Source organism: Triticum dicoccoides, chromosome 6B (assembly GCF_002162155.2).
Source record: "Triticum dicoccoides isolate Atlit2015 ecotype Zavitan chromosome 6B, WEW_v2.0, whole genome shotgun sequence".
Classification (NCBI taxonomy): domain Eukaryota; kingdom Viridiplantae; phylum Streptophyta; class Magnoliopsida; order Poales; family Poaceae; genus Triticum; species Triticum dicoccoides.
The window spans coordinates 75,024,777-75,035,362 of record NC_041391.1 but is presented as its reverse complement, the minus strand read 5'-3'; the positions used below and the strand labels follow the sequence as shown (position 1 = coordinate 75,035,362).

General features: G+C 44.3%; 3 non-coding genes across 3 annotated transcripts; all 3 read right to left on the bottom strand.

Moving 5' to 3' along the window:
- Positions 1 to 7,842: 7,842 nt before the first annotated feature.
- On the bottom strand, positions 7,843 to 7,928 carry LOC119326944. Its single transcript, XR_005158286.1, has one exon. It is a non-coding gene; the product is annotated as a small nucleolar RNA SNORD24 (small nucleolar RNA).
- Positions 7,929 to 7,983: 55 nt separating this feature from the next.
- LOC119327023 lies at positions 7,984 to 8,065 on the bottom strand. The gene has a single exon (XR_005158356.1). It is a non-coding gene; the product is annotated as a small nucleolar RNA R12 (small nucleolar RNA).
- A 91-nt stretch (positions 8,066 to 8,156) lies between these two features.
- LOC119327026 lies at positions 8,157 to 8,241 on the bottom strand. Its single transcript, XR_005158358.1, has one exon. It is a non-coding gene; the product is annotated as a small nucleolar RNA R12 (small nucleolar RNA).
- Between the last annotated feature and the right edge of the window lie 2,345 nt (positions 8,242 to 10,586).

Here is a 10,586-nt window from a genome sequence, read left to right as displayed (position 1 = left end):
CTTTCTTGGGCGGGTGATATAGGCGCTGGATGATGCTCATGTGCAGTAATGAGGCCAAGATCGCTGATGTAGTTGTTGACAAAGTTGACAGTTTGTTGTCGGCTTTGGAATATTGATTCATATATAGCTTTCCGACGAGCGTACCAGATCGACCATAGAGTGATGACCATACGTGTGAAGTTGACATGGTCCAATCGACTCGTGTAGCTGAAATAGCCAGATCCTCGCATCGGCTTCCTCGTTCTCGGTCATGCTGGTTACGATGGTGTCTTCAGTTAACTCCCACACACACCTCGACATAGTGCAGGCGACAAGAGCATGTCTCCATGAATCCTTGCATCCACACAGCGGACAAGCGTCTCGGGTAGACATGTTCCTCCGGTTCAAAATATCAGTAGTTGGCAATTAATGATGTGCCAACCTCCATAAGAAGATTCTTATCTTTGAGGGAACCTTGATTTTCCACAGCATGCTCCATGATTTCTCATCTCTATCGGAGCTAGATGAACCGCCCCGACCTTCCAACCATTCCTCCCTCTGCATCTTTGTTCGTTGCAAGAATTTATACGCCCAGCTTACCGTGAAATTTCCCTTCTTCTCCGGAAACCAAGCCCAGAAATTTTCTATATTGCGTGTGCAAACTGGTATCCTCAAAATAGCTTTGGCGTCGAATCGGTAGAAATACCTTTCTAATGACTTCTTCGTTCCAAGATGCTGCACCCGGTAGCATTAACTCTGAAACATACCTGGGAGGGTCGGCCACGAGCGAAGTTATCGGTCGTGGAGTCATCTCTTTTGGTATCCAGTTGTCAACCCAAATCTCCGTTGTTTGGCCATTGCCGATCCGACGAATGATTCCTTGCTTTAGCAGATCACGCCCCTCTATGATTGCACGCCAAATTTGTGATGGTTTTGAGCCCACCATTGCCTCTAAAATTGTTCCCTCCGGGTAATAAGCAGCTTTCAAAATTCTTGCACTCAGGCTCGTTGGTTCTTGTAGTAATCTCCAAGCTTGGCGTGCCAGCAGGGCCAGGTTAAACAGTTCAAGATCTCTAAAACCGAGGCCTCCCAAATGCTTTGGTCGCGTCATGATATCCCAAGAAACCCATGCAGGCTTTCGTTCACCTTGTTTGCAACCCCACCAAAATTTCCGGATAATAGATTTTATGTGATCGCATAAACCTCATGGCAACTTAAAACAAGACATAGAATAGACCGGGATAGCTTGGGCTACCGATTTGATTAGCACATCCTTTCCACCAGCTGAAAGGCACTTACTCATCCACCCTTTCACCTTGTCCCAAACTCTATCACTCAAGTATTTGAAAATGCACGGAGTGGGTATCACCCAGAGTGACACGTTGTGGGCCGACCTAAGTTGGTTCAGATTCACATTTTTTTCTTTCCGGTTTTGTTTCCATTGTTTCCTAGTTTTCTAATGTTTTATTTATTCCTTTTCCCTTTCATTCCATCTTTTTATTTTTTTACGTTTTTTTAGTTTTATCTAGGTTCTAGTTGGTTTTATTTTTCCTCCGATTTCCTCTGGGTTTTTATATTTCCTCCTGTTTTTTCTTTGAGTACTTTTTTTTATTTGATATAATTTTGTATATAATAAAATGTTTCTCAATATACGGAGAACATTTTAAAATACCAATTTAACAGACTTTAATATATGGGGGCCATTCATATATGGTCAATTTTTTCAATGTGCACTAAACATTTTTAAGTGCCATACATAAGAAAAATTAACCTTTTAAATATATATTATGTTTAATATATTTGAGATATTTAAATCTGTCAGAAAGATCCACAATTGTTTCTCCGGGAGGAAAACATATTAAAACTAAAGAAAGAACCAAATGGAAAGAAATCGCCCAAGGGAGGGTAGGACGCGTCTATAGAGTGAGGTGGCCCCCTATGCTCGAACATTTCCCTCGGCGTCTCTTTCCCTGAAAAATTAATAAATAACATGCCCTATCTTTTTAACACGATACAGACACAGACGCTCATACGTACGGATGTACACTCACGTAGATCGCCGGAAGACCTGAAATGAATTCAGGAAAATGCGAGCACCCGGTGTTAAATCGAGTATTTGAACTCTGATGGGTTGATGATAACACTGTCCTACTAACCATCCAACCACAGGTTGGCTCACATGCCTCATTTTTTGTTGCAGCGAATAACAATGCCCCTCTTGAATACAGTTATACAGTATACAAGACAAATCCTATATACATATTTTTCTTGAAGGTTATATATATATGTAAATAGTTGAGCTGATCCTCACTATCTTCTTCTTTCAAGATGTAACTTTGCCAACTCAACATGTCATCATGCATGAAAAATGATCCAACTTAACATACGCCACTGCTAGTTATCCTCAATAAAATATTCTGGAACTACTGTATACTAACAATTAAAATACAATAAATTATGTGTACTTTAGTTTTTACTATCACATTATTAAATAGTATTAATCAAGGTACTTTCATTGAAAATACTCTTGTTTTTTAAAGTGCTTTTATAAGTTTTATTAGGTTTGTGTCATACAGAAAAGAAAAAAAAGAGTCCCGATCCAGCACGTCAAAATCTGGAGGTACGTACTATAGATCACAACGACATTAACAAACTTCTCGGTGTATCAAACCCTCATCCTCGATAGTCCCTGCCATCTATCACGCCGCCCCCCACCACTATGATGCCACGGCACTCGCCTGAACGCCGCCGTCACGGTAGTCTCAGCTCGCCTGCGTCGGCTGCCACGGGCGCTTGTGCACCGCTGCCGGAGGAGCTCATCTTCGACGTCCTTTCCAGGGTTCCGGTGAAGTCAGCGTGCCGCTTCCGGTGCGCGTCAAGGGGGTGGCACGCGCTCATCTCCGATCAGGCCTTCCTCGCCGCTCACAGATCACGCCACGCCGAGCCGCTCCTCGTCACCATCACCTCGTCCCCGCATCACGCCGGCGGAGGCCGCGATCTGCGCCTGATGGACATGGATGGCAATGTTGTGAGGGTGACGAAGGGCGCAGGTGGCCTCACGCTGCTCTCCACGAGCATGGATGAGCTCGTCGGCGTCGCAGAAGTTTCTTCCTCTCGCGTGATCGACCCGGCCACCGGAGAGGTGCTCGCGTATTCCTCGCCGAAGCAAGTGTTCGGGTTCTACATCATGTTTGGTTTCGGTCGCGCCATCCCATCCGGTGCGTACAAGATGGTACGCCTCGTGAACAACCAGACCTTCGAGGTCTTCACTTTAGGAGACAAAAACACAAGGTGGAGGAGGTCGAAGCTACCCCCAATTCGTGTCAACGGATGCTCTCAAGTCACCGCCAATGGCGTCATGTACTTCATGGTCTCAAGGCAACTAGACGATGACGGCTTGCTTCGCTTTGATCTCGAGAGCGAAGAGTGGAAGCCGGCCATAAAAGGCCCGCCGATAGCATCAAGCCCCGAGGAGTGGTGGAATGATGCACAATCGGTCCGCATAGCGGAGCTCAACGGTTTCTTGTGTGTGATTCAATCGGAGATGCAAGCAAGCACCAACGTATGGCTCCGTGCTGATGATTCTTGGATCAAAGCGTACTCGATCCCGGCAGCCCCCTCGTCCTATTATTACATGCCATTGAGGGTGACACACGATGGTGGTAAGTTGATATTCTACTGTTTTTTCCATGGACAAGGACACTTGCTCCGAGCCTACGATCCTGCCACCAACACATGTACAACGCTACGGAGATTAGACGACAGTACTGAAAAAGTTGGCCTTTGCAGTTTGCACTTGGACCGTTTTGTCTTGAACAAGATCTAGTGCTCACCTCTACGTGATTCTACCCAGTTTTAATGTGTTTCTCGTGAACTACGATGATATCTTATTTCACGTATTGGTTTGTAAAGACATAGTCCGACTGGTCTTTGAAAGTTTTATGGAATGTTTCGAATTGTTCCTATAGTATACATTGTATTTTTAACAATCTCTAGTATACATTTGTTTATTTGGAGATCAATAGTATAGTTTAGTGGTCTAACGGGCACTTGACTACTTGACTGGCATCCTTACTTCGTTGCCTGCTTTAATTGGCTAATGCATTTTCTTTCTTTGGAAAGCATTAGGTTTTACATTCATACCATTGTCTTTTTCCGAAGTAGAAATAAACCTGGGAATAGTTTGTCATCCAAACTAAACCCAATCCAACCCACCAACCAAACCAATGCAAACTTTAGTGCTAGAGTCCAAACTGCTAGTGTTTTCAAGCCAAACCATCCAAACTATTTCCCACATACGGTTTGAACCCAATTCAGGTCAGGGTTACATGTGCGTGTCCACGTGGTTAGCTGCTGCTGCATGCTTGCCATTTTCCATCACTCAAGATTGAAACTGTATGTACATCTACATCGTACAGGAAGCAAAGTAACTGTTGCATGCATACAATTACAAGGTGCATCTAAGCTGCTACAAAATCATCATCCTCACTCCAGCCGAAAGAGCCAAGTTAATAAGAGACAGTGTTTTCAAAAGAGACCATGCTCAACATCCAGCAAGAACATTCAACCGCATTATTACATAAGTAAGTTTTAAAAAATGCATGGGATCAACCGGTAAACTGAGGTTGAGACTCCGACGGAGGAGGAACTCGGCAGCTACGGAGACGACTTGAATCCGATGGTAGCGGCGGTGGCGACAACGTCAACGACTAGTATGTGTTGAAAAGGAAAAAGAAACCAAACCAGGCGACAACCGCAACCACTAGTTCTAACACTGAATGAACATCACATGATCACACTGATTTGCACATGAAGAAATCAATGGGTTGATTTTTTGGTTGCATGAATTGTTGGGTTAGGAGAATAGTATACTCTACATCGTACTTTCTTTTGTTTTCGAATCTCCCTCTGCTTGAACTTTGTTTAGTCAAAAGAGATATTACAAAGGCGTGTACTACAAATCAACCGACTGATTTCCTAGAGAAACTAGCCAGATCCTGGGCCGTCGGATCCTACGCCCGCCACCGTTGGATTCGCTCAATGCCATCTCGTGGGGTCATCCCCTCCTCTCATCACAGCCACAACGGGGGAGCAACCGAAGCGTGCCGTCGTGGGAAGTAATGTCGCCCGACTTGCAGCAGGAGCCGCACCACTCGCCGCCACCGCAGCGATGCTTCACCGACAGCCGACGGCGACACTTCACTGCAGTGCCAAACACCAGCGCAGCGCGCTCCATCGCAGCACTCGCCGCCGCCGGTGATGCTTCACTGCAGAGCCGACGCTGGCGCGGCGGTGCTTCATCGTAGTACCCCACGACCACCGGTGATGTTTCATTGCAGCGCCCAACACCGACATCGCCGATGAAAGCTTCACGGCAACGCCACCGCTGCGCGGCGGTGCTCCATCACAACACCCTGACGGTCACCGGCGAAAGCTTCACTACATCGCCACTATCGCCCGACAAAGCTCTGGCGTCTATGTAGTGAAGGGAATTTTTGAGATACTCGGTTTTTTTCTATGTGGTGGAGATGCAATAGGAGGTGTCGTCATCCTCCTCCTCTAGTTCGTAGAACCGTTGGGTGGGGTGGTCACGCGTGACGAACTGAGATCCAAGCCAATAGCTAGTCCAAGATTCTAAGAGAAATCTCCCTTGCCGGCCAAGTAGGCCGGCGGGGTCAAGACAACGACTAAGATCGAGGCCGATCAGCGCCGGCAAGGTCTCCGGGGCCGCCAAGGCCAAAGCGAAGCCTCAAGACGAAGGCCCGGCAAGCCCCGTGCCGGCAAGCCACCGCCAGTTGCCACCGCTCCACCTCACTGAGACGCCAGTTGCTAATCGGTGCGGTGTTGAGCCCTCAGGCAACTAGGTGGATCCTGTCAGGCACGTGGCTGCACACTGGGAAGAAGATTACCTTTAATGACACCCGTCCTAGAGGCGTGCCAAGCAAATAAGAGGTGGCGTCCTAAAGACCTAGATTTTTAGAACCTTGTTGGGGCTACCTCTCCGCGCGACACCTAGGAAAGCATTCTCGGGCCTCCTTTATAGCTTAAGGGACTACCACAATGGCAAAACAGTCATTATATGATGAATAGATAGCAAACAATGCTATCATAAGGATTTGAACTTTTGATCCCTAGCACTTGTACGCGCGCAGCTGCACTCCCCGTGCACCCTTGCCGGGCTAGAGCGCTCCAGGTCTTCGTGCTCCCACTGATCAATACACCAAAGCAGGGGTAGAGTGTTACGCTGCCAAACCTGAGTAAAAACGAGCCTCCGCGCCGCGTTGTCCCTATGGAAAGGGAAAAGGAAAAGGTAAGGGAAAGAGATAAGTGGCGGAGGACACATGTCCACCAATCGGCGCGGCTTGCGTTCTCTTGTTTTTATCCGGTTGACAATAAACATTTTCCTATTATAAATAGCTAAATACTCCCTCTGTAAACTAATATAAGAGTGTTTAGATCACTAGTTTAGTATTCTAAACACTCTTATATTAGTTTACGGAGGGAGTACTTATTTATGTTTAACAAAAATGTTATCTTCCAAAATATTCAAGGGCAGAACTCGACCGCCTGCAAATAGGTGCACAGGCTGAAAGTTCTGTGTACACATGTAAAAAATATATTCTTTGTATCCTTTGAAGCTGAATTCCCATTTTTTTAAGTTCGATTTTTCATTTGAAAAAAAAATCTAAAAGTCTAGATTCTCTTCATGGTAGCATGCTAATTTCTAGGTCTTTTTGCAACATCCCGCAGCTAGCTTTTGGAAAATTTAATCAATTATTCATGGCATTTTTGGAATTTATTTAAATTTCTCACATGGTAGTTATTTTTTTATGTAGTAGTTATATTTATTGAGAGTACGGCATTTTATTATCATTAATAGGATAGCAGTTTTATCGTAAGTTTTTTTATTATTAGCATTCCTTTTTAATTACTTTACTAATAAAGGAAGGTGATATCCTCCCTTCCTTGATGTCCGGATAGGGAGCGCCTAGTGGATGCATCCGAAAGCCACTACTTCGAGCAGAGGGCCACAACAATCGTCCGCCCCGGCACGATGCGGCATCCGAAAGTATAAATTGAAGTATTGTTTGTCCATACTATTTTGTATATAAGGTGTAATTTTAAAGTTTAGCATGTTAATTTTATTTTTCTAGATCACTGACCTTCTTTATTTTGTACATTGTAAACTTGTATATTAGAAAAGTTATAAAGTACAACCTCTGTTTATATAAGGTGTATTCCTTTTTTACAAGAGTTCATGCATTTCTCTAATTATCCTAGTACCCCTTAAAAAAAGAAAAGTATATCACACCCAATTGAAAATACATTTATGTATTGCATGCTGATGCTTTCCTGGACTTACTGGTCCAGCAAACAACAAATTTGAAGGGTACTGATTGGAATTTTTTTTGCTTCGAAGCTACAGATCTCATTACAACCGCCACTGTTCGTTTGAACAGATCTAATCCTAAGTCATTGTACCGCAATCGCACACCGTACTTGGTATTATGATTACACACTGGCCCCAAGAGCATAGTTCCATTTGTTGAGGCCTGGTTTTTTTGGCCTATTCACCCAGAACGATGAGAATCAGACCGTTCTCACAATCTTAAACCTATTTGGTTTAGGAGGTGCGATTCTCAAAATTCTGGGAGAATCGGTCAAAAGAACTGCGCCTGAATCCCAATCTATTGTTACCAGAACATTAATATGCCATGAATCCACTGTCTAGAAAACATATGTCGCCTCATGCCATCGAACTGTCTTGCATGATACAGTTCATACAGCTTTTTCATGTATAGATCTGGTGCATCTGCACGCTTTTTCATGTGGAGCTGTCCACAGAATCAACAAAAATAAAAGGGCCTCAGAGATCTTGGTGGTTGTGGTCATCAGATGAGGCCATTGCCACATCAAGAGTAGCAAATATTTTGATAACATCACTGGCTCCAAGAAAAACAAGAACAAGCTCGGCAACAACAACCAGATGGCAGATTGTATGATTCGAGTCAGAAGTAGCTGGTTAAAGATCTCATGTTTATTACAAATCAATGAGAATCCGAATGATTTTCTTCTTCATCCTCACCACGATACTGGTCACGGCACCAAACCAAATCAAGAAAGCAGACAAAATTCTCTAGGAAAATAGAAACAAAGAGATGGATTATGGCATGACATCAGGTCAGAAGTAGCTGGTTTAAGATCTCACATTTGTTAGCACAAATCAATGGGAATCCGAATGATTTTCTTCGTCACACCTAGCCACGCCATCAAAGGAAAACAACCCAAACAGAGACGGAGAGATGCAGTCCCGAAACATTTTATTTGCAGAAAACTGAAAATTTATCTGCTTTGTCACCGGCGAATCCTGGATAAACAGAGGACGGCCGGAGCTTAAAAAGCAGACGGGGAGAGCTAGGAAAGTGCTCTCCCCTTTGGTTCGATCTCGCCTAAGGATAGATTCCTCGCCGCAGATTAGCAGCGAACAATTGCAATTTTAGGCCAACAACAGAAGAACAAGACAAGGAAAAGCAAATCAAGATTGGCGAGGAACAAACGAGGAAACACGGCAAATGAAAATCAATGAGGCTCAAAACGAGGAACGAACCCTAGATCGAGGAAAGGGGAGACGAGGCTGCCTGCCGGCGGCGGCTGTGGAAGGAAGAGAGTTCGGGGATCCGGTATTTGTAGCCGTCCTGGCGGGTTGGTGTGGTGGGTACTAACGGGCTAGGGTTTGGACTCGTGGTGGATGTGTACATGGGCTACGGCCCATGAAAGGCTGGACCGAGGTGGTGGTCGGCGACGAGAGAAATGCGAGGATCCGAACCGGTTTCTGTTATAGGCTTAGCAATAGCTATCAATATTATTTGTCTCAAAAAAAACTATCAATATTATGTACCCCTAAAAATAGCTATCAGTATTATGTACCCCTTAAAATAGCTATCAATATTATGTTGTCTCGGAAAAAAAATCAATATTATCGTTCCTCAAAAAAAAGGTTATCAATATTGCCATAAAAACTTTAAGTTTAGATCCCTCTCATCATGGATGATCATGTTGTAAAGAATTACACATGGAGTCATGATTTTGAGACGGATTTGTTATCCCAAAAAAAAACTGTGACAAACCAAGCTTGCAACATACCGAATGCCCTCCCAATATCCTTTCGGCAATGCTTCTTGTGCTTGAGCATGAACAGTTTGCTTCTTGCCTTTTGGTATTGATGGTTTTTATAAATTTTCACCAAGAAGGATAGATATCGTCGACAAGATAATACCATGTGGTATAATCATGTCCATTGACGATGTACTTGCAAGCCGGAGCATCTCCACTAGCAAGCCAAGCTAAAAGATGTGATCTCTACAGATATCATTAAGAGAACCCGGCAATTCAAAGAAGCAATGCCAGATCAAAGTCATGTGAACCATGGCCTTGAGCACAGTCATGGGATCACGTTTATAGCCGTAGGACAGTTCTTTCACCTCAAATGCATGCAATCCACACTCCTAAGCATGCCACACCATCATATTGCTTCATTCATCGCCATCAAGTTCTTTCTGTCCTCATTGGGAGCTCGAAGATACTCAAGACCAAAAGCTCGGATAAAAAACTTAGCAAACACATGCACGCATTTGAGCGCGGTATCTTCTCCAATGCGAAGATACTCATCATCGTAATCAGCCGGAATGGCACATGCTATAACTCTTATTGTTGCGGATATCTTTCGGTATGAACTAAATCCAAGCAAACCGGCGCATTCCTCTGTCGAGTGAAAGACCACAATTTTTCTAGCAAGCTTCTACAATGCGAACAAAAAGATATATACACATTCGATAACACCTACGGACGAGGTGAGCCGACAAGTTGGTACCTCAGCAAAGTAATCTTTCATGAGCATGGTATCACCGAAAGTTCGGTTGCACGTAATGTAAAGACGGCCAACCGTCGATCCTATGCGCTTTCTCTTCTTGCCGTCCTCAATTTTCTGGCCGAGATGCAACAAGATGAGGTCATCGACATTGTCGTCAAAGAGCATATCCTCTATGTCAAAATCATCCGACTCGGACAATGACAATGGACTCTAATCATTATTCATCTAAAAGAATAAATTTGCGATTTAATCTAACATATCGGTCGTCACCTAAATCAAAACAGATTGAAACCACTAGAGAGATTACCTTTGACCGGTAGTAAATCCGCGCAACCGAGCTCTCTTCCCCACCACCGGCCGGTAGCAAATTCGCTGTCCCTACTTCCCCACGTCCCCAAACCCGCAACGCCGGCTGCGAGGACGAATCCATTGCTCAATCCACTCCCAACCTTCTATTTTTCTAGCTTTGAAGCCCAGTTTATGTACTACTCGGCCCCTAAGTTAGCAATTTTTTTGAGGGACCCAAGTAAGCAAAATAAGTGTGCCCCCATTGAAATATTGGGCTGGGTCCGCTCCGGCACATATACAGGAGGAGTTTAAATCATAAAAGTGCACTGCTTCCAAATCGAGAGTCCAAATCAAAATCCATTTTCATTGTTGTGTTTCTCATGATGGGATGTTCGAAACTAGGTCCTTACGGGCATATTCCACCATTTTTTTTGAAAAGCGATTTCAA